Genomic DNA, 24,460 nt, shown 5'->3' on the forward strand with positions numbered 1-24,460 from the left:
GTACTTGTGTTCCCCACAGTGGCCACAGTATTAATAGTGTCCTCCATATCAGCCCCAGTAGTAATAGTGACCTCATACAGTGGCCTCAGTAGTGATACTGGCCCTTCTATTAGCCCTTGTAGTAATAGTGACCCCAACAGTAGCCCAGGTAGTAATAGTGACCCCCACAGCAGTCTCAATAGCAATAGTGTCCTCTATGTTGGCCACAGTAGTAATAGTTACCCACACAGTGGCCTCAATAGCAATAGTGACCCCCACAGTATCCTCAATAGTTATGATACAAGATGTAATACTGGCAAGCATTGAGGCTCTAGTACCCTGTTGTACCGCCTATAATTTGGATGTAAGATGTGATACGTGTGGGCATGGAGGCTTTAGTACCCTGTTCTATGACCTCTAGCTTGATTACAAGTTGTGATTTAGGCGGGCATGGAGGCTCTAGTACCCTGTTGTAGAGCTGCTATCTTGGATACAATATGTGATATAGGCGGGCATGGAGGCTCTAGTACTCTGTTGTACCCCTCCAGGGTAGTTTTCTCGGAAATACTACCTGTACCTAAAGCCACACTAGAAAGGCAGCAGGACCTTTGGGAGGTAAACAAGTGGCTCCGGAGTTGGTGCAAGAAGGAGGGATTTGGGTTCCTGGAGAACTGGGCTGACTTTGCGGTCGGCTACAGGCTCTACCGTAGGGACGGGCTGCATCTAAATGGGGAGGGTGCAGCTGTGCTGGGGGAAAAGATGGCTAGAAGGCTGGAGGAGTGTTTAAACTAGGGACTGGGGGGGAGGGTAAAATGAGAAATAGTGGGGTAGCCAGTGTAATTAGCGATCTGGGTCCAAGCAAAGGGAATGGGGGACGAGCAGGGGGTGGGGTTAGTACAGTTAGAACTGATAGATCAGCCATAAGTACGAATAGCAACAAAACAAATTTAAAAAACAAAAAAAATGAAATAAATTGTATGATCACGAATGCACGAAGTCTGATCGGTAAAGTGGGCGAGCTTGAAGCAAGAATGACTGATGAAAGTTATGATATGGTCGGAATTACTGAAACATGGCTTGATGATAAGTGCGATTGGGCGGTGAATTTGCAGGGGTACAATCTCTTCAGAAGAGACCGAAGGAACCAGAAAGGGGGAGGGGTATGTCTGTACGTCAAATCGAACTTGAAGCCGAGGCTACGGGAGGATATAGGGGTAGGAGACGAACAGGTGGAATCTCTGTGGGTAGAAATACAGGGAGGAAAAAATAACAAAATCCTGATAGGGGTCTTCTATCGACCACCAAAAGCAACAGAAGAAACTGAAGACTTACTACTAAGGCAGATAGAAGAGGTGTCAAAACGAAACGAAGTAATTATCATGGGGGACTTTAATTACCCAGATATAACATGGGAGAACGAAACCTGCAAATCTCACAGGGGTGATAAGTTCTTGAGAGTAATTAAAGACAATTACCTGAACCAACTTGTGCAGGAACCAACAAGAGGGAGAGCCATTCTGGACCTAGTGCTAACTAACAAACCGGAACGTATAAAGGGGGTGCAGGTTGAGGGGCACTTGGGGAACAGCGACCACAATATAATCAACTTCCAGCTGTCAATCAATAGGAAGCCTTATCAGGGAGTGACAAAGAAACTAAACTTTAGTAAAGCAAAATTTGATGAGCTTAGAACTACTATCGGTAACATTAATTGGGACAACATCCTCAAAAATATCAGTACGGAGGAAAAATGGGAAAAGTTCAAAAGGATCGTAATCGCCTCATGTGAGCAGTTCATTCCCTTTAAAAATAAAAGAAACTCAGCTAAAAGGAAACCAATGTGGTTCGACAAGACGGTACGAGGGGCAATAAACGAAAAGAAGAAAGCGTTCAAACTACTAAAGCAACAAGGCAGCGAAGAAGCGCTAAAATCATACAGGGAAAAAAACAAAATATGCAAAGATAAGATCAAAACTGCCAAGGAGGAAGCAGAAAGACGGATCGCAAAAGAGAGCAGAAACAACCCGTAGCTATTTTTCAACTACATAAACAGCAAAAGGATTTGCAGGGAGAGCGCTGGCCCTTTTAAAAACAATGCAGGAGAAATCATTGATGATGACGAAGGGAAAGCAAATCTAATAAACAGTTTCTTCTCAAGTGTGTTCACCAAAGAAAAGGAAATGCCACACGAGATGCAGGGGAATAAAACGAACCCCTCACAAAATATCTCATACCTAACGCAGGAGGAGGTGCGGAAGCGTCTAAAGAAAACTAAAATTGATAAATCACCGGGCCCAGATGGATTACACCCAAGGATACTAAAGGAACTAAGTGACGAGATAGCTAGGCCGCTATACCTAATATTTCTAGACACTATCAAGACCGGAGTAGTACCATTGGACTGGCGCATTGCCAACGTGGTTCCAATTTACAAAAAAGGGAGCAAAAGTGAGCCTGGTAACTACAGGCCAGTAAGTCTCACTTCAGTAACGGGAAAAATTTTCGAGGGGATTCTGAGAGACGCCATCGATGAGTACCTCAAGGAGATTAAGGGAATAACTCCTCACCAGCATGGATTCATGAAGGGTCGCTCATGTCAGACAAATCTGATCAGTTTCTACGATGAAGTAAGCTCTAAGCTGGACCAGGGAGAATCTATTGATCTTGTATATCTGGACTTCTCTAAAGCCTTTGACACCGTGCCACATAATAGGCTAATATACAAAATGAGGGAGCTCGGACTGGGCGAAAACGTGTGTAAGTGGGTAAAAAATTGGCTCAACGATAGAAAGCAGAGGGTGGTAATAAATGGTTCGTACTCTGATTGGACCACAGTCGCTAGCGGGGTGCCACAGGGTTCAGTATTAGGCCCCACTCTGTTCAACATATTTATCAATGACCTGATAGAGGGGCTGCACAGCAAAATATCAATATTTGCAGATGACACAAAATTATACAATATAATTAATGCAACGGAGGACAATGTGCGGCTACAAACGGACCTGGATAAGCTGGGGGCTTGGGCAGAAAAATGGCAAATGAAGTTCAATGTTGAAAAATGTAAGACTATGCACATGGGCAAGAGGAACGGATTTCACAAATATTCACTTAATGGGGTACCACTAGGGAAAAGTGATATGGAAAAGGATCTGGGGGTATTAGTGAATAATAGACTAAACTGGAGTAACCAATGCCAGTCAGCCGCTGCAAAGGCAAAAAAAGTCTTGGGGTGCATCAAAAGAGGTATAGGGGCGAAGGACGAGAACATTATCCTTCCATTATATAAGGCACTTGTCAGACCTCACATGGAATACTGCGTACAATTCTGGACACCGGTGCTCAGGAAAGATGTCACAGTGCTTGAGGGGGTTCAAAGAAGAGCGACTAAACTAATACATGGAATGACGGGACTGGAATACCCAGAGAGGCTGTCCAAATTGGGACTATTTACTCTAGAAAAAAGAAGGTTAAGAGGCGACCAAATAACCATGTATAAGTACATGAGGGGACAACACATGGATCTCTCCCGCGATCTGTTTACACCCAGGACCACGACGGTAACAAGAGGACATCCGCTACGATTAGAGGAAAGTAGGTTTCATCACCAACACAGAAAGGGGTTCTTTACTGTAAGAGCAGTTAGACTGTGGAACTCTCTACCGGAGGAAGTGGTGATGGCAAAATCCATAGAGGAGTTTAAAAGGGGACTTGATGTCTTTCTGGAGAAGGATATTACAGGATATAAATTTTAGGTTAAGTATCAATCCTGGTATATAGGCAGGTAGGAACTATTAGGGGTTGATCCAGGGAACAGTCTGATTGCCATTAGGGAGTCGGGAAGGAATTTTTTCCCCAAAAGGGCTAATTGACTTCTGGCCTTGGGGTTTTTTGCCTTCCTCTGGATCAACACAGTAGGATAGACAGGCTGGACTAGATGGACAATGTCTTCATTCGGCCTTACATACTATGTTACATACTATGTTACTATGTTACTGTCTCTAACTTGGATATAAGATGTTCTACAGGTAGGCTTGGAGGATCTAGTACCCTGTTGTTCCACCTCTAGCTTCGATACAGGATATGATACAGATGGGCATGGAGACTCTAGTACCCTGTTTTCCTGCCTCTAGCTTGGATACAAGATTTGCGATACGAGCAAGGAGGCTCTAGTACCCTGTTGTACTGCCTCTGGCTTGGATACAAGATATGATATGGGTGGGCATGGAAACTCTAGTACCTTGTTGTACTACCTCTTGCTTGGATATATGATGCAAAACGGGTGGGCATGGAGGCTCTAGTATCCTGTTCTACCACCTCTAGCTTGGATTTCTCACTTTTGCACCCGGACCCCCTGAGCCTTTCCCTTGTGGTAACAGTCAGATAGTGTCCTAGTACCAAGCAAATAGTGGACTGGTATCAAGCAAGTAGTAGAATGGTACCAGTAAACTATTACCAAGCCATCAATCAAGTAGAATGATACCAGGTAGAAAATAGTTTGGTATCAAACAGGTAGTAAAATGACATCAGATGGGTAGTACACAGATACCAAGCCGGAAGTACAGTAGAGCTGTGCCAGACAGATGATGGATTGGCTCTAAGCAAATAGTATGGTACTGGGGAAATAATGGACTGGTTGTAAGAAAGTAGTAAAATGGTGCCAGGGAAATAGTGATAGTAAAAGTCATAACAAGCAAACAGTGGATTGCTACCAAGCAAGTAGAGTGGTTTCTGGCATGCACTGGACCGGTATCAAGCAAGTAGTAGAATAATGTCATGGAAATTGTTGACTGGTATCAAGCAAGTAGTAGAATTGTCCAAGGGCAGACAGGGGACTGCTATCAAGTAAGTAGCAGAGTGGTATCAGAAGCCATTTTTAAAGTTGGTTGCTTCAGTACTTAATTTCTGGGTACAGGTCAGAGCGCACAGACCAATTTAATATAACTATATCTGCATCGGCTGGAAATAGGATGAAACGGAACAGAGAGAACATACATGAGAACAAGAACATAGCTCTGCATATGGGAGTCTTTAAGGATGAAGTTCTCCTTTAGGCCTCATTCAGATGAGCATGTTTTTTGTGTGCCTATGTGTGCCAAAAAAATGTGGTCCTTGCTTATGCAGAAATCGCGTCAATGGGCAAAGTTTGCACATTAAACTTTGCCTGTTCACTGGCGCAGGCTTCTCCACGAAGGTCCTCTCATCAGTGAACACCGTGACAGCACTGTCACAGTGTTCAGTGATGATGGGACTGCAGCGGGGATGAAAAAATCCCCTGCCACAGCTGTGAGAGGTGTGGCAGAGGAGCACGATGCTACACCATTGCTTTCAATGGGGCCACCCTATTGAAAACAATGGGATGAAGGCAATCCCTGCAGCGATGATTTTCACGGGTGGGGAAGGGGGGCCAGAAATATAAGCCCTTCCCCGAAAATCATCCCTCGCTTTAGAAAAAAAAATAATCATAACTCACATATAAGTGCTGTCCACCTCTTCTCTCTAATCCCTGGCAGTCTTCTTTTTTCTGGTGGCCAGGGATTAAAAAATCCCTACCTCCTGAAGACACTGGCTCTGATTGGCTGAGTGCTGTGACCAATCAGAGGCAGCACTCAGTCATTCATTAAATGACAGCTGAGTGCTGCCTGTGATTGGTCCCTGCACTCAGCCAATCAGAGGCAATGCTCAGCCATTCATTGAATGGCTGAATGCTGCCTGTGATTGGTAAGAGCGCTCAGCCAAACAGAGCCAACGCTTTTAGGAGGCATGGATTTTTCAATCCAAGGCCACCAGAAAAAAGTAGACTGCCGGGCATAGGGAGAAGAGCCGGACAACGCTTCTAGGTGAGTTAAGATTTTTATTTTCTACAGGTAGGGATGATTTTCACCGTAGGGCTTATATTTTGTGTAGCTAAATGTAGTGGGCCGGGTTGTATTTTTCCAATTTAGGCCTCTTTGTCCTTAAGGGAATATATGAGTAGTTGTCCAGAGTCGGTCCGTAAGGTGTACTGAAATCCACAGCCGATGAAGATCTAGGTGCACCAACACTTGTACATTCTTGAGATGTCACCTTAAGGGTTTGTTTCCCATGATGCGGCAAATGCTTCAGTTTTTTTTTAATCTTTGGTTGGTTCTCCACTAGCACGATGGGTGCTCACTAGAGATGAGTGAACGTACTCGGTAAGGCCGATTTCGCAATCGAGCACCGCGATTTTCGAGTACTTCACTACTCGGGTGAAAAGTACTCGGGGGCGCTGTGGGGCGGGGCGTGGTGTGGTGGAGCGGGGGGTAGCAGCGCGGAACAGGGGGGAGCCCTCTCTCCCTCCCTCTCCCCCCCACTCCCCTCTGCAACCCCCCGCTCACCCACAGCGCCCCCGAGTACTTTTCACCCGAGTAGTGAAGTACTCGAAAATCGCGGTGCTCGATTGCAAAATCGGCCTTACCGAGTACGTTCGCTCATCTCTAGTGCTCACAGATTGGGGCGATTTCTTCTGGGGTTATAATACAACAACGAACTTATGGTATTTGCACCACGTATTAGACTCACAATTTTTGCGCATGTAATACACAGTGAATAGAACCCATTAATTTCAATAGGTTTGTTTACATGAGCGTAAAAATCTGTAAAACTAGTATTGGATACTAAAATGTGGTAGTGGTGTCATCTAGAAGCACGGTGGCTCAGTGTTTAATACTGGAGTCCTGAGTTCAAATCTGACCAAGGATAACATCTGCATGGGATTTTACCAAGTCTTTGGAGAAGTCCTCCTTGGTCAGACTTGAACCCAGAACTGCAAGGCAACAGTGCTAACCACTGAGCCACCATGCTTTAGCAGACCACCACTGCAGCAGTCACCACCCTTAAATACCAATTTTTGGTGCATTTTTAATGAACTTCCAGTTTGACTAAAATGAATTACCTGAAACAACCAGTGGAAATAAAGACACGGACACAAAGATATAAGAGAACCTTTTATTTGTAGTTATACGCAATGGGACATTTTGTGTTGGGAAATTTTAAGGCTGAGTTGATCGAGAGAAAGGCAAGACACCCCTTTAGGTACGAGCCAATTGTCCTCAAAGGTATGTTCACACGTAGTAGAAATACGGCAGATTCATGGAAAATGTGCAGCATTTCCGCATCAGAAAACCACATCAAAAACCATTGGTTCACCTCTGAATACGGAGTCCTCAGCGCAGCACATATCCCTCTTATGAAAACCACTACTGAGCGCCGCTGTCACTGGCCAGGTGATGTGGAAGTAGACGCATCACCTGACCAGCGGCAGCGGTGGCCACTGGCTCAGTAGTGGTGGCCGGGTGAAGGATGTGCTCTGCAGTGATGGCTCAGTATCCGAGGTGAGAGGGTCGGTGTTGCAGACTGAAATCAGCTGCGGATCTGGAGCTGAAACACTCAAATTCTCACCGACAATGTGGAGTTTGATGTGGAAATGCTACAGATTTTACCACTGTGTAAAAACCATAGCATTTCCGCTACGTGCCAACGTACCCAAGGGGAAAAAATCCTTCCTGATGCCAAATATGGCAATCAGAGCAAGTCCCAGGATCAAAGCCGATATTTAACCTGACTTTATAAAGTATTTTGTTTTCTATTCATAAATCTGAATATATAATCTGTTATTACCATTTACTGTTTGTGTGAAATATAAAGTGTATCAAGCTAAACCTATTTATAGACTGTGTTGATCCAGAGGAAGGCGAAAACCCCCTTGAGGAAAGAGCCAATTATCCTGTTTTAAGGGGGGAAAATTCCTTCCTGACCCCAAATATGGCGACCAGAATAAATCTCAGGATCAAGCGGCAGCCGCTCACCTCCCAGGTATATGTGATGTCAGCTAGAAAATATACAAAGCTAAAGATTTTTGTATAGAATAAGATTATTTAATATTTTGGCTATTTCCCTATAAATAAAACCTAACCCTATTTAAGGCTGTGAGATGATCCAGAGGAAGGCAAAAACCTCCTTGAGGTATGAGCCAATTGTCCTCAAGTTGGAAAAATTCCTTCCTGACCCCAAACATGGCGATCGGAACAAGTCCCAGGATCAAAGCCGAAATCTACACCTATCAGTGTGTGTATGCGTGTGTCTATGTATGTGCCTATACTTGTGTCTAATCTTCATGTATGTGGTGTACTACTTACCCGGCCGGTGCTGAGGTCTTACTAGTAACCAGGAGTTCAGGGATAATAGTCACTCAGGCTATTTTTCCTGAACTCGCCAGTTACCAATCAAGCACAGGCCGCTCCTGGGGGTGAAGACGGTCTTCAGGAGAGGATGATGTCCGATGCCAGCCGATTATAGATGATGCCAAGGTTGAGGGAGCGTGGTGGAAATATGCAGCACAGTTGATGTAGAGAGGATGTTTCAGCAAGCCAAGGTCTTCTACAGCAGCAGAGTCGTGGGTTCAGGAGACAGTTGGCACGGGCTGAGCCTACAAGACATAAGAGAGGAAATGTTTTCATATCAAACTTTCTAAGGCATGTGGTTTTGTTACAATGTATGGATATAATGGTAGGTGTCCAGTGTGTATAAGTATGTATAGGTGTACAGATATGTATGTGTACGTGTGTATAGAGGGTACTTACCAGATGGTTGTGGCTTCCTTCACTATCGGATTCTTCTCGTCATCCTAAGAAGAAGCAGAAACATACTAAGTAATAGGGAGAAGACTGCAGACCTGACATGGTGACATGAAGCAGGATTATTATATGACCTTATGTTCTGTCTGACACCAGGGGAACAATGATGATGAACACCGGGGTCAGAATGAAGAACATCATCCCTGGAGAAGGAAGATCTTACCGGGTCCAGCTTGGTGAAGTGAACGAGAATCCGGTCACGGGATGAAGGGGTGTCCCATCGTCCGGCCACTGCAGGTTTTCATTCTCCAGAACTCTGCTGAATGGCTTGAATGGCGGCTGTTCTCTCTTGAGCTCCAAGTTCTTCCAATTCATGGTGTTAAAGAACGGGTGATCTCTAATGTCCTCATACACGCCCAGCCTCTTCTCAGGATTGTTGCACAGAAGTCTCTCCAGAAGATCTTTTAAGCCTGCATCGAGCCAAGATGGAAATTTGGGCTCCTTGCCATAGTAGAAAGGGGACTGTCCTGCTGCCATCCAGGATACGACAATCCCCAGGCTCCACCAGTCGACCGCTGCGTTGTATGCCTTTCCAAGGAGCACCTCTGGGGCCATATATTGAAGTGTACCCGTCCTTCCTGTTATCTTATTGGACGGGGTGACGCCGTCTCGGGCCAGCCCCAGGTCGATCAGGCGGATGTGCCCAGCGCTGTCCAGCATGATGTTTTCTGGCTTTATATCTCTGCAATGAAAGAGAAATGCAAATCAGTGGAGATACAGGAGACTTCGGGATGTAGTGCAGCAAAACCAGGCCCAAATCTGGGGCACTATTACAAGAGGCAGAGAAATGTGGGAAAGTTCTGCTTACCGGTGGACGATGGCGCGTCGGTGCAAGAACTGGAGGCCACATACAATCTCCGCTGTGTAGAATCTGACGGAGAGAAGAGTGTAGTATCAATGACATGAAATCAGTTCCCTGACATCATGTCACCAACGTGTTTGTCACCCCAGAAAAGAAAAGCTGCTGTTTATGGCAGCCTGTACGCCCTCCATTCTCCTATATCTCCCCTGTCATGTCACCCTCAGTATTTCCCATCTCCTGATCAGTCATTTACTCACCTCACACTGCTGATGTCCAAGCGGCCGCACATCCTGATCATTGTCGCCAGGCTTCCTCCGGACAGATACTCCATGACGAAGTAGGCTTGGTCTGCAGACTGCTGGGCGGCGTACAGATGGCATATGAAGGGGCAGTCTTGGGCCTTCAGGAGAATCCGCCGCTCTCTCATTAGTGCAATTGGGTTGCTCCTTTTTCTGTCGACAACCTTGATGGCCATAAAGGTGTTTCTCCCGGGGAATGATGCCAGGACCACCTCAAGAAAACAAGAAGGAAATGATGACTGACAGCGGCCAGAGGGGAAGATCCTATACATTTATCAGTAGGGGTTTTAGGCTATTCTGCTGCCTACGGCTCGGTCCACACATAGCAGATCTGCAGCAACATCCGCAGGTAACACACAGATTTCATCCTGCTGCAGATTTACAATCCGCACCGCAGGTCATTGTGCACAGGGGATTCTTTCTGCAGTGTGTGGAGGAGATTTCTTCTAGTCCTGGAAAATGTTGTGGATTTTCTGCAACCAATTCTGCTGTGGAAAATCCGCAGCATTTCTTCTACCCGTGAGGCCTCCTTCACACGACTGCATACAGTAACTGCCGGCGAGCCGTGCTATTTGCTGCCTGAATGCAAAATAAGTGACCTAAGTGGTGCTTAAAAGTACCTTAAGGATATGTTCCATGTAGCGGAATTGTGAAAATATCCTAATCCTCTTTTGTGGATTAAATGGCTGATAATAGGAGGTAATAGTTTGCATTCAGTTACATAGCAAACGGAAATATAATATAATTACGATCCCTTGGCCTTTACCAGAAAATAAGGTGTTAAAAAAAAACTTACCTTGCTGAAGCTTCCTCTACCCAAGATCTGAAGGGTGGTGAAGCGATTGATGTAAAATCCAGAGTCTGATGGTCCGGGGTCCTGGCTGGTGCCCGGTGTTGGCTCTCCATCCTTTATTATTATGGCATTCTCTCCACTCCTCCTCTTCTTTCTCTCCGGGAGTCTGCTCACGCTCTCCTCCTCTCTCTTCCTCTTCTCTCCATCTCCTCTATGTCCAGTGGACACCATTATTCACAATCCAGTAGCCGTCGATCCAATCGCTGCCGCTGACAGTTGAAAGTAAATGGCAGTTGGCCGAGTGGAGGTCAAAGGTCATAGAAGCTGCTGCTGGCATGTGCCCTGCTCTGCCATATACACAGTGATGTGGGCACCATGAGTGATGACCCAGTGCCCAGACATGGAGAAATTCATGGCTGGTTCTTCCAGTGCCACATTATTAGTAGATGGGGCAGGGTTGGCACTTCATGTCTAGGTTGGCAGTGGTGCCCATAGTTCATCAGAAACTGCGGGAGATTTACACAGACGATATTGTCGCACAAAGTTTTGTGCATTGCGATACACATAGAAATACAATCCATTATTTACAATGGGTGTATTTACATGTGCGATTCTTCTTAGGTCTTTTTTTTTTTTTTAAGCAACATTATCGGGCAAAGTACACCGTACAAAACCCCCCACAGATAACAAGCAGATTCAAAAAACAGCAATCAGAAAAGAAGAAAAAAAGTATTTCCACAATATCAGAAAATCAATAAAGACATATACTTATTCCTCTGTAATAGGCCTATTTTAGGTTTATTATAAAACAAAAACGAGACCAGCGGTTCCCAACTGGGGAACCATAAATAAAAAAAGCTGCGTCCGACTGCAAACCAAAGCAAGTAATGGACATCCAATGTGAAAGGACCCGGCAGCGTTTTACTGCTTTGTAAACATTGGCTCTGCCGGCAGAGACTGCGTATGGCTGCGTGTGCACTGCGCATGCTCACGTATCACACGGACACGGACATGCGCAGTGTGACTCTTCATTCCCCGCTGTTTTTCAGAGCGGTGTTGTGTATAAAAGGCTGTCCATGCACAATGTGTTGCATATGGACAGCATTGCATCTGCTGCCTATATCAATGTATAGAGCTCACGCTGCAATTTATGCGTATTTGCGGACTGCACAAATTTTTTTTGCAAATGCATTGGCGTATTTTACTGTACTTTTTCCACTTGCAAGGCATGGTCATTTGCGCATGGCAAACAAAGACGCGCCGATTAAAATAGCTTATTAGTCCGAGATCCAGATGTGTTGTGTTTTCAGCGTATTACGCGTCTCCTAGCGTATTGCATGTACATTTGCGCACCCGCTGTTGACTTCTATGGGGACGTTTGGTGCACAAAAGCACAGGATAGTAGAGCATGCCGCAGTTTTTGTGTGTGACCGAAATGAGCACATAAAATATGGACAAGACCGAAGACATTGAAATCAATGGGTTCTATTCGATACCAAATGCGTATGCAAATACGCCCGTGTGAAGCCGGCCTTTGTTGTCCATTGCAATTAGTCATAGCTCAGGTTTCACAAGAGGAGTTTCAGAATTGAAAGCTGACCTTTGACTGGTTACCTCGGGCAACAAAGATAGTCTTAGGGCATGTCCACGTGGGCCGGAATATGCGTAGCAGACCCAAAGCGCATAATCCGTATCCAAAACCGTACCATTAGTTCCAGATTTTGATGTGGAATTTAGTGTGTAATTCACCCCCTGATTTGAAGTAGTGGAATCCGCGCCAATAATGTGGCGCTAAAATGGACATGATATTTATGAATTAAAATTCCTTTTCCTGCAACTAATTTTTTCCACGGTGTGCGGACGAGACTTTAAGAATCTTGTTCATTTTGCCGCTACTGGAAATGCTGCGGAAATTCCACAACGACTCAACAAGCTTAAATTTCACAGTATTTACCGCCTGTGTGACCCTGCCTCAGGGTGCTGACATGCGGGATGGAATATTCCGCCATGTGGAAAAAGTTGCACCAAAATCCACATCCCCATCCCATTCTGTATCTACACCTGCAAATCTTGAAAGCGGCATATTCTGGCCCATGAGCCCCCCTCCCCCTCCCCATTTAAATAGTGCAGAGATTTAATGTACATGAAATAAACCATTTTCTGCATTGCTTCTAAACAGAAAAACCCAAGTATTCAGACATGAGTATAATATACCATTACTGATCATGTACACTGACACTGCACTGAGTATGGGATTCAGGGGCACAACTGGTTAACCCAAAGCTAAATGCAGGCCCTTGGCACACCTAAACAATGTACTGCACTGCTTTGGGCCATACATTTCTCCCATATGCTTTTTGCTCCAAGAGCTGCATGTTAAACACCAGCCTGAGGGCTTATTCACACGGGCATATTTTTTCCTCAGTATTTTGTGAGCCCAAACCAGGAATGGAATATGAAAAGAGAAAGTATAATGGAAAGTTTTGCATTTCTTCCGTATTTTGGACCCACTCCTGGCTCACAAAATATTGAGGAAAAATACGCCCGTGTGAATAAGCCCTTAATACCATTTCCCTGCACACGATGCAGCTAATGCATGAAGCAGCGCACTCCGCTTCATATACTAGGCACATCCTGGATCCTCTGTGCGCCTCCATAAAATCTACAGCTGGTCAGACTTGGCATAGATTTTTGGATTAATATCGGTCTGGGGAGGCCACACCCCCTCTAAAACATTGTTGGACAGAGGCGCAGACAGCAAAAAGTCACAAATGAGAGAGCAAAAAAGTTGTTTTTTTTCTCAACTTTTTTCTGAATGTCCCCCTTATTGTATCCGAACATTCCTGGACCCACTGTAATAGGGAACCAGGGGAGGTAACATTTATTGGGATTACTACAGTGGAAATTATTTAAATTCATATATTGTATACCTGGGATGGGATCCCCTGGTGACGGCAGAAGTGGCAGTTTTTATGTAACAATGTGTTTTACGCCCCGATATAGTCTGTCTTTTTATCTTCTGAGTTGACTATAACCCAAGTGTAGATCACAATCCAATATGGCTTCTCAGGCTGTTTTCTCTCTTCACACTGAGGCCACTACTATAATGTCATCGTGTAACCAGGACCCAGGCCGGCTTCATATAGGTGTAAGCTTATTTACGCGATGGGCGGTGTGTTTTTGCGCACATGTGGGCATTTTTACTGTATTAGCACGTGCAAAAAACACACAAGCATGCTCTTATTGATTTTAATGGGCAATTAAGTTTAGTTTAACCCCTTAATAACGCGGTCTCTTTTTGTTTTTCGATTTTCGCTTTTTATTGTGGTTTTTCTGGGAGACAGGGTAACTAAAAAAGTGTATTTCTGGCATTCTTTTTTTTTTCGGACGACGTTCACTGTGCGGGGAAAATAATGCACTACTTTGATAGATCAGACTTTTACGGACGCAGCGATACTAAATATGTATTTTTAGTTTATGATTTAGATTTTTTAATTATAGATATGGCAAAAGGGGGTCATGTAAACTTTTATAACTTTTTCTTTTTCAATTAATTAAACTTTATTGATCTTATTTTTACTTTTCTTTTAAGCCCCTCTGGGGCACTACAAAATGCGATGCTTTGATCGCTCCTGCAGTATGATGTAATGCTGTAGCAATATGTCATACTGCCATTTGACAGGCAGTCTATCAAGCCACCCCACGGGGATGGCTTGATAGGCAGTCTGCTCAGGCAGCCCTGGGGCCTTTCAGAAGGCCCCCGGCTGCCAAGACACCTGCACGGCTCCCCCGATCTCGGCGCTCCAGGACGTACCCTTAAAGAAAATAGCACATGCTGCGTATTGTTTTGTGCAAACCAAATACGTGTGGAAAATAACTGATGTGAATGAGCCTATTGCAAGCAATGGGTTCTATTCACTGCGTATTATGCGCAAAATACACTTGTGTGAATAAGCCCCAAGGTGGAGGTTGCATTGGACTCTGTAAACCATGCTTTCGTATGTAATTGACTGGCAGTTGGTGCAAATTAGCGTCTAAATGGTGGAGACTTTCCAAGTGCGGCAATTACTGGGATCGCACTGCAAGGCACAAGAATTTGGAGTATGCGGTCCTGCCAGTATCGAAGCACATGAAGCAGATGTTGTTGCGAAGTTTGGAGCCGGATTTTAGGATATATTAAGAGTTAGGAGAAGCTCCAGGACAAATTGTATGACGGGTGGCAAAAGACCCAACATCCCGTGTCCGCTTCTCTGCAGATCATGGAACCATATTCATAGATTTATGTATGCCTGGCACACAAGGACGTATAGATAAGTCATGGAGCCCCATAGCAAAAGTTAGAATTGTCCCCCAAAAAGAAAAAAATATTAAAGACAGCATATCTATAACGCAGCAGGTTTAGATACAGCCGCTCAGCTCAAGATATCTCTAAGGCCTCGTGCCCACGGCAGTGGCAAACTCCGTTGGTGGAATATCGCAGCGGAATCCGCAATTAGGACATGCTACGGTTTCTTTCATGCTGCAGAATTCCGCAGCGTGAACATTGAGCTATTAGGTTCAAGAGAACCTAATAGCTTCGGCATAACGCCGTGGATTTCCGTCACGTAAAACGCAGCAGAAACTCAGCCGTGGGCATTAGCCCTAAATGATGCAGTTGCAATCAGATACCAGTTCTACACAGCACAGAAATAGTGCTGACAGTGCAGTTACCTCTAGTGATCACAGGTGGTGTCTTCTCAAAATCAGTTTTTGTTTTTTATCTGGGCCTAGATGACCATAAATATTGCCTCCTGCCACATCATCTCTGCGTACTCTTACCATCCTGCTACTAACCCTAATTAACTCCTCTGTAACTCCCCCATAATACTAGTAATCCCACCCATAGTACGAGTAGACCCTCATAATACCGGTGTCCACTCCCCCCACCCCCTCTTTGCTCCTCACTAGATAAGGCCACAGATGCTCTGGTATATTTAGGGTTTCCACATTGTTCTTATGATTTCAGAATATCTGGACAAGACAGGTCTAGTGGGAGCTAAACCATGGAGAAATTTTTGAGTGACTGAGACCCCTTCTGCAGCAATGCCGATTCCCTTGGAGGCTTTGGGCCTAAACTAGCGGCTGGAACTTGCACAACTGGGGATAGGGAGGGAATACTGGGGAGCTGGTGAGAAGGCAGTTTTCCTTTACCAGTTAGGGCAAGTGTTCCGATGGCAGCAGGGAGATCTACAGTGTCCTCCATGCCTTCCATCCCAGGTGCAGCAGTAGTGGTTTCCGTGGCAGTACTCTCACTGGCGACAACAGATCCTGCAGTTCCAAGTGCTGTCACAGTGTTCAGGGGACCTTCGTGGAGCAGCTGCGCTACTCCCAGCCCAACTGCTCCAGTGAACGGGCGAAGCCTCATGGGCTGCGAACATGAAACTTGCCCGTTCACGCATTTTCGGTAGCACTTTTTTTGTCTTACCGAGCCCTTAGTATGAATTATAGAGCTTTCTGTCCTTCCCACCGCACTGGTCAGTATTAGAGATGAGCGAGCACCAAAATGCTCGAGTGCTCGTTACTCGAGTCGAACTTTCAGTGATGCTCAAGAGTTCGTTTCGAGTAACGAACCCCATTGAAGTCAATGGGCGACTCGAGCATTTTTGTATATGACTGGTGCTCCGCTAAGGTTTTCATTTGTGAAAATCTTAGCAAATCACCAAAGTCATGTAAAAACACAGAAATGGATAGGGCAGGCGAGGAGCAACATGCAGGGCTGCATTTCAGGCTCTGATGTCTCACTATTAAGCCACAATAGTGGCAAGAGTGAGACCCCCCCCCCCCCCCCCCCCCACTGTCAGCATAACGGCCGTTCTCCTGTAACAGCTGTGGCAGAGAAGAACGATGTTAGCCCATTGAATTCAATGGAGCCGGCAATACAGCCGGCTCCATTGAAAGCAATGGGCTGCCGGGGAGCACGGGATGAATTTTCGGGAAGGGCTTAAAAATATAAGCCCTTACCTGAAAAAGAAAGATTTTAGTGTAAAAAAGAATAAAAATGCAGGCATTCTCTTCAATGGAGCCGCTGCTGCTGCCGGCGACTCCATTGAAGACAATGGTCCGCTGGCACACCTGAATTCTTTTTCAGGGAAGGGCTTTACATATAAGCCATTCCCTGGAAATGAATTAAAAGTGATTTAAAAAACAAAAAAAAATAGATACTCTCCTCCCTTCAGCTGCGGGGCACAGCCCGTGTTCTCCTGCTGTCCCCTGCACTGTGGTGCTGAACTGCTGTCATTCAGCTGAGAGCTGCGCTGAGCCAATCAGAGGCAGCATTCACTCACCCATTCATGAATTCATGAATGGGTGTGAGTGAGATCTGCCTCTGATTGGTCAGGCTGTGACCAATCAGAGGCAGCTCATTCAGCAGGCGGGGATTTTAAACCCCCGGCTGCTGAATACTACAGAGAGCAGTTCAGGAGTACTGCCAGCTGGCCGCAGCTGAACTCCGTCTGCCGTGACCAGGTGAGTATATATATATTTTTTATTTTTACACATTTCTGGATGAATTGCAGGGAAGGGCTTATATATTTAAGCCCTTCCTGAAAATTCATTGTGCGATCACCGGCAGCCCAGTGCTTTCAATGGAGCCGGCTGTATTGCCGGCTCCATTGAATTCAATGGGCTAACATCGTTCTGCCGGGACAAGGTGAGTATATTTATTTTTTTACTTTTTACACATTTTAGGATGATTTTCAGGTAAGGGATTATATTTTTAAGCCCTTCCCGAAAATTCATCCCGCGCTCGCCGGCAGCCCATTGCTTTCAATGGAGCCGGCTATATTGCCGGCTCCATTGAATTCAATGGTCAGTGCTCGTTTAATCGAGACGAGCACCGCGTGGTGCTCGTCTCGAGTAACGAGCATCTCAAGCACCCTAATACTCGAACGAGCATCAAGCTCGGACGAGTATGCTCGCTCATCTCTAGTCAGTATCCTTTCATCGGAGCACTGTCTTAAACGCCTCCTATTCTCTTAACTCTCTATCCGACCGTGTGTAGGACCCTTCTACCTATCACAGGCTGCCTATCAGCTAGCTACCCGACTCATGCCTTTGGATTAGATTGAATCTTGTAAAAAAGCAAAGTGTGGTTGACCAATGATAAATCTACATATTAAAGTGACATATACATTCTTGACATCTACTCAGAGTCCCCAGCCTTTTATTTTGTGTACAACTCTTGTATGTTACATAATCACTCATGTTTTAATGTTACACATAGAAAGTTTCATCTGATCCTGACAACTCCTTATAGGGAAGGGATTACTTTTTACAATGAGTGTATCTCCCCTTGGTGCACAGCAGCCTGGGAACACTGTTGTATCCAAGATTATAAGCAACTGACTGTAAAGCTACATATAGAACAGCATTATTCAGTGCTTGATGTACTCTAGAGATAAAATTAGAAAACGGTTTGCCCACAATGCTTGAGTATACAGTGCTGTGTAAAAATGTTAAAGATGTGTGAAAAAAATGCTGCAAAGTAAGATTGTTTTCCAAAACAGAAGTGTTAATACTTTTTTCTTGGTCAATTAAGAAATTGAAAAGTAAGTGAACAAAAGAGAAATCTAAATCAAATCAGTATTTGGTGGGACCGCCCTTTGTCTTCAAAGCAGCATCAGTTCTGCTAGGTACACTTCCATGCAGTATTTGAAGGGACTCAGCAGGGATGTTGCTTCAAACATCTTGGAGAACTAACCACAGATCTTCTGTGGATGTCGGCTTGCTCAACTCCTTCTGTCTCTTCATATAATCCCAGACTGACTCGATGATGTTGAGATCAGCAGTCTGTGGAGGCCATATCTTCACTTCCAGGACTCCTTGTTCTTCTTTTTTGCTGAAGATAGTTCCTAATAACATTGGCTGGATGTTTAGGGTCGTTGTTCTGCTGCAGAATAAATTTGGAATCAGACGCCTTCTATTTTTGCAAAACCGTGCAGCCTTATTAGATTATACAGTGAATAAACCATCTTTGCTTTCCTACGCGTTTCAAACATCTGCTGTTAATTAATTATAAGCTATGATTAACCTTACAATGCATGCTGTAGAATTTTGGGTACATTATTCAAAGTGCAAAGTGGACACAATAAAAAACAATTAATGCATTGTTAATGGGACTTCGAAATGCCTAAATATTGTATTATTGAAGGTTTTATTTACTGTATAACCCAATAAAGCTACAAGGTTTTATTTGATCCTAGTGAAGTTCTGGACTTTGTGTATAACTACTAGATGGATAGATGTTAATTAGAGATGAGCGAACGTACTCGTTAAAGGCGATTTCGTAATCGAGCATCGCTATTTTTGAGTACCTGGCTACTCGGGTGAAAAGATTCGGGGGGCGGCGTGGTGCAGCAGGGGGAAGCAGTGGGGAGCTCTCACTCTGCCCCCCACTCCCCTCTGCAGCCCCCTGCTCACCCCCGGCGCCCCCCGAATCTTTTCACCCGAGTAGTCAGGTACTCGAAAATAGCGATGCTCGACTGCGAAATCGCCCTTAACGAGTACGTTCGCTCATCTCTAATGTTAATAGAAAATGTTCTGCTTTTATCTTACCTCTTTGGTCTGACATCTATAGTATCCATGATGGTGATCTTCATGGCTGGCTTCATCCCTCCTTTGATGGCGCCAACATATTTTTCTCCCTTAAGATTTAATGAGTGAATAATTAGCTGAGTCAGTAGGCAATGCTTGTCCTCAGAGCCACCTAAGGAAATTAGAGTAATCAGAGAGGCCACCTGCTAGATAGGGAGAGCACATGCATATCCCTTGTATATATTCAACATGTATTCAAATCCTTGGGACCTGTTGCTTGGCACTTACTATAGTAAAGCGTTCCTCCCATTGGAGAACTGATATGGCAAAAGGCATGTAGTCATCGATGAACGTCTCTCCCTAACAAGAATAATAGTGCCTCTGCGGTAACGGGACCTTAGATACAGTCTCTTTTGGCTGGTGCTAGGCCTACTCCAGAATGAAAATGGAAAACAGAATGCAATCAGCTGAACTTTACTTTGGCAGAACTCTCCTTCTGGAGGCACAAAGTACTACAACAGTTCGAAACCCAAACAAGTTGATAAACAGACTTTTTAGAAAATACATCTCTAGATATGGGCTAATGCCCACTGCCGGATTTCTGTTACGTTTTACGTGGAGGAAATCCGCGGCGTTATGCCGCAGGTATTAGGTTCTATTGAAGCTAAGAGCTCAATGTTCACTATGCAGAATTCCACCGTGGAATTCCGCAGTATGAAAGAAACTGCAGCATGCTCTAATTGCCATGGGAATACGCACGGCCGGCTTCCATTGTAATCTATGGAAGACGGCCGTCATGCTATATTTCTGCTGTAGCACAGCGGAAGTATCGTGTGAATACGCGTCCCCGCCCACGTCATCCCAAACTGCCGGCGCTTCATGTGCTGTACTGCACTTGTGCGCCGGCTTGAGGGACGGGATTAACACGGCGGATCCGGAAGGGGAGTATGAGGGTTTGGGGGGGCGCCGTGGCGGACTCTGCTGCAATATTTCGCTAGTGAAGTTCGCCACGGCCATGGGTATAAGGCCTTAAGGACTTAGTTGGAACGTAATACAGAAGTAATTGCATTCTGGCTTTTGATTTGCGTTACTCGTTTGGTGTTTCCCACAACTCTCCTCTCTCTCAGAGCCTTTACTAGCAACTCTGCAGGGTACTTCTCGCCCTATTTGTGACCACATGATGACATCTCAAGGGCTCTCCAGTCATACTAGTCATTCCTTATTTGATTGCCCGCAATATGGATACCTATTGCTCGCTGGGCCCCTTCTTTCCATGAATCCCATAGCAGCCACATGTTCTGTCCTCGCCTGTCGCATTGTCCCAATGTAGCTGCCTAGGTTTATCTGCTCCCATTATATGCCAGCCGAGGCTGGATATCTCCTTGTTACCAACCTAGAGTGGCATGATTTAAAAGGCTATGTAGCCTAATTAGTGCCAGATGGGCTCATTTTCCTCCGAGATTGTGCAGTGTAATGCGCAATTATGTGGGTTTTGGGTGCACACATGATACACGCCACGATAGAACATACTGCAATGTTTTTTGCATAATATGCTTGTTAAAAAAAACACTGGTGTGAGCGGCCCAATACAAATCAACGTGGCATCGTATCACGCGCAGGAAAATTGCGTGCGTGATCTACACAAGGCAAGTCAGGTGTACAGTGCAGAGTAAGAGCAAAACAGGGGTAGCAATGGGGGCAACAACAAACACAGGGCATGAACAGGAAAATACAGTAAGGGGGAATTACGGTTACCCCCCGCCCCCTACAAACCATTGCATACCAGGAACAACTGACAAGAGCTGCTATATTGCAGATGCTCTGACCCAGTTGTCTGTTCATCACAATTTGGTCCTTATTAGAGGTGTTCAGATCCTTACACTTGACTATATTTCCAACTTCAAGAACTGGTTGTTGACTTGCAACCTAATACCTTGACGGGTGCCATTGTCACAAAATAATCAATGTTATTCATTTGACAGGTCAATTAGAGATGAGCGAGCGTACTCGGAAAAGCACTACTCACTCGAGTAATTTGCTTTATCCGAATATCGCTGTGCTCGTCCCTGAAGATTCGGGTGCCGCTGCGGCTGACAGGTGAGTCGCAGCGGGGAGCAGGGGAGAGCGGGCGGGAGAGAGGGAGAGAGAGATCTCCCGTCCGTTCCTCCCCGCTCTCCCCTGCAGCTCCCCGCTCCGTGCCGGCACCCGAATCTTCAGGGACGAGCACAGCGATACTCGGATAAAGCAAATTACTCGAGCGAGTAGTGCTTTTCCGAGTACGCTTGCTCATCTCTAGTTGTAATGTTGTGGCTGAGCTGTGATTGTAGATATGTATGTGTATTCCTCATAATCAGTAAAGTTGTATATCTATATGCAATTCAATGATAGAATTATCCTCCAAACACCACCTACTGAAATAGTAGATACCCTCTGAATCAATATCCAACCTCTTAACAGGCCTTGCAATATGATTAACATTACAAACCAAACCAGCATATCCATGTACATGCAGCTGCTTCAGGGTTATTGCCCCTCATCAATGTACAGTAAGATTCTAGCTGGCTAGGTAAGGGACCATCAATGTGAGTCTGGGGTCTAATGTTTCGCCTTGTGGAGAGCACCATAAGGGTATATATAGTCATATATAGGCCGTGGAATGCTTCCTGTCAAAAGGCCATCCAAATAAGCAATTTCCCTCCACAGCACCACTTATTGCAATGTTAACTACCCTCTGAGTCATCAGCCAATCTTTTAAAGGGAGTCTGTCACCTTGAAATAGCACCATAAACTAAGTTATCATGTTGTTCTGGGTGGTGACAGGGAACCGGGGAAGGTTTTGTTTCTTTATACTCAACTGCTCCCTGCCGCTCTTTTAGACCGCTGCACACATGCACACAAGTCAGATATTCAAACCGTGGGAATCAGATATTAAAAAACACATCCCCCTGCTCCCTGTCACTTCACCATAACTTATTTTATAGTGCCATTCCAATGTGATAGGTTCCCTTTAAGAGGCCTGGCAATATGACTGGGAGTACAAGCCAGAACATCCAGGTACATGCAGGTGTTTTACCTCCTCATCAGTGTAAAGTAGGATTCTGCCTGGCTCTGTGAGAAGCCATTGATGTGATTGGGGGAGTGTAATGTGTAGCCTTGTGGAGAGCACCACAATGGTGTACCAAATCTTATATAGGCCATGCTCTCTCCTATGGTGCGCTCCACAAGGCTAAACATTACCCTCCCCCTGGACTCATATTGATGGTCACTTACCAAGCTAGCCCTAATCTTATTGTACACCGATGAGAGGCAAGAGGCAGTTGTATAAACATGGATATGTTGGCTTATATCCCTAGTCATATTGCAGGACTTACTAAGAGATTGGATATTGATTTAGAGGGTAGCTACCATTTCAATAGGTAGTACTATGGAGGATAATTCTTTTGCTCTTCTGCATGGCCTATATATGACTCCTTCCATCCTTGAGCATACTCACACGTTGTACAAGTCAAACGTTTGGACACACCTTTTCATTCCAAGGTTTTTCTTTTTTTTTTTTCATATTTTCTACATTTTACATTCATATTGAAGACATGAAAACTATGACACAGCACGTATTTAATTAAGTAATTAACAAGAATATGTTTTATATTTTCGATTCTTTATTGTAGCCCAGTTTAGCTTTGATGACAGTTTTGGCCATTCTTGGCATTCTCTCAATCAGCTAGTCACCTGGAATTGTTTCCCAACGGTCTTGAAGGCATTTCCCAAGGAGCTGGCACTTATTGCCCGATTATGAAGTCCATGCCATCTGACACAGCACTCCATTGCTCCCTCTTTCTTGGTTAAATAGTCCTTACATAGCCTGAAGTTTTGTTTGGGGTCATTGTCCTGTTAAAGAAACAAAAATATTTAAGTGGACTCAAATCTGAGGTGCTGTTAATTTGTGGATTCTGAGGCTGTTGATTAGATCCTCTGCAGCAGAGGTGACTGAGTCGCTATTAGGCCTCCTGTCCACAGGCGATAGTGCATTGCGTTACGGCGATAATCCGGCTGCGACTAAAGCAGTGCACGTTTTCCATAAAGCGCAGCACCCCTGTCCACGAGCGGAGAATCATAGTGATTCTCTGCTGGCGGGACTCAAATCATGGCATGCTGCGTTTTGCCGCGGTTAGCCTATCTATCAGATAGGCTCACTGCAGAGAACTGACTGTTCTCTCCCCTGCTCCGGAATATCGCTAGCGATATTCCACCTCGCCCGTGGACAGGGGGCTTAAGTGTAATATGTCTCTACCAGAAGTGTGAGCGTGACCGGGCTGAGCAACAGGTGACACCCAGGTCATGCCCACAACTCCCGATTGGCTGTGGCACACTCGCCTTCACCAAGTTGCCGATAGCTCAGTGTAGACAGTACATTAATAGCATCATAGGCATGCTGTTAACCCCTTAATACCGCAATCTATGTTGATCGCGCCACGTAAAGGGTTCACAGAGGGAGCTCCCTTTGTTTTGTGATTGGACCCCCTTCATGTATTCGCGGAGGACCGAAGGGGGGGGCATAGCAACAGGACGCCAGATACAGGCGCCCTGCTTTGCCATCAGCCCCAGGATTCTTGAGCTCCGGCAGCAACAGCCGGCTGTTACTGATCATCAGCAGGGGTGTATCGGAGCAGAGACCTCCCGCTGTTAACCCCTTACATGCCGCGATCTATGTAGATCATGGAGTGTAAAGGGTTCACAGAGGGAGCGTGCTTCCTCTGCGACGTCATCAGACCCCCGCGCTGTAATCGCAGAGGGCCAATGGGTTGTCATGGCAACATGGCGCAAGATACAGGCATCCTGTTTTGCCATTGCCTATGATCGCTATAACCAGCGATAAGGCATTGCGGGACAGAAGTCCTACAATGCCTTACCATAGTGATCACAGCTGCTATGGATCAGGTCCCCTTCAGAGACATAAATAGTGTTAGAAAAAAAAAATACTGTATAAAAAAAAAATTAAATAAAAGAAATAAAAACTTTTTTTGCTCATTTTCCCCTTTTTGCATGAAAAAAATTAAACATTTAAGCAAAACCCCACATATGTAGTATCACCACATCCGTAACAACCTGTACTATAATTTTATAATACTAATTATCCTATGCAGCAAAAACTGTAAAAAAAAAAAAAAAAGGCAAAATGCTTTTTTCCCGTCATTTTACCTCCAAAAAAAGCACAGAAAAAGCAATCAAAAAAACCTTAGCCCAAAATGGCACAAATAAAAACTACAGATCATGATGCAAAAAACAAGCCCTCACAGAGCTCTGTCCATAGAAAAATAGAAAACGTATGCAACTTTGAATGCAACAATGCAAAAATAATTAG

Source organism: Eleutherodactylus coqui, chromosome 6, assembly GCF_035609145.1.
Source record: "Eleutherodactylus coqui strain aEleCoq1 chromosome 6, aEleCoq1.hap1, whole genome shotgun sequence".
NCBI classification, from domain to species: domain Eukaryota; kingdom Metazoa; phylum Chordata; class Amphibia; order Anura; family Eleutherodactylidae; genus Eleutherodactylus; species Eleutherodactylus coqui.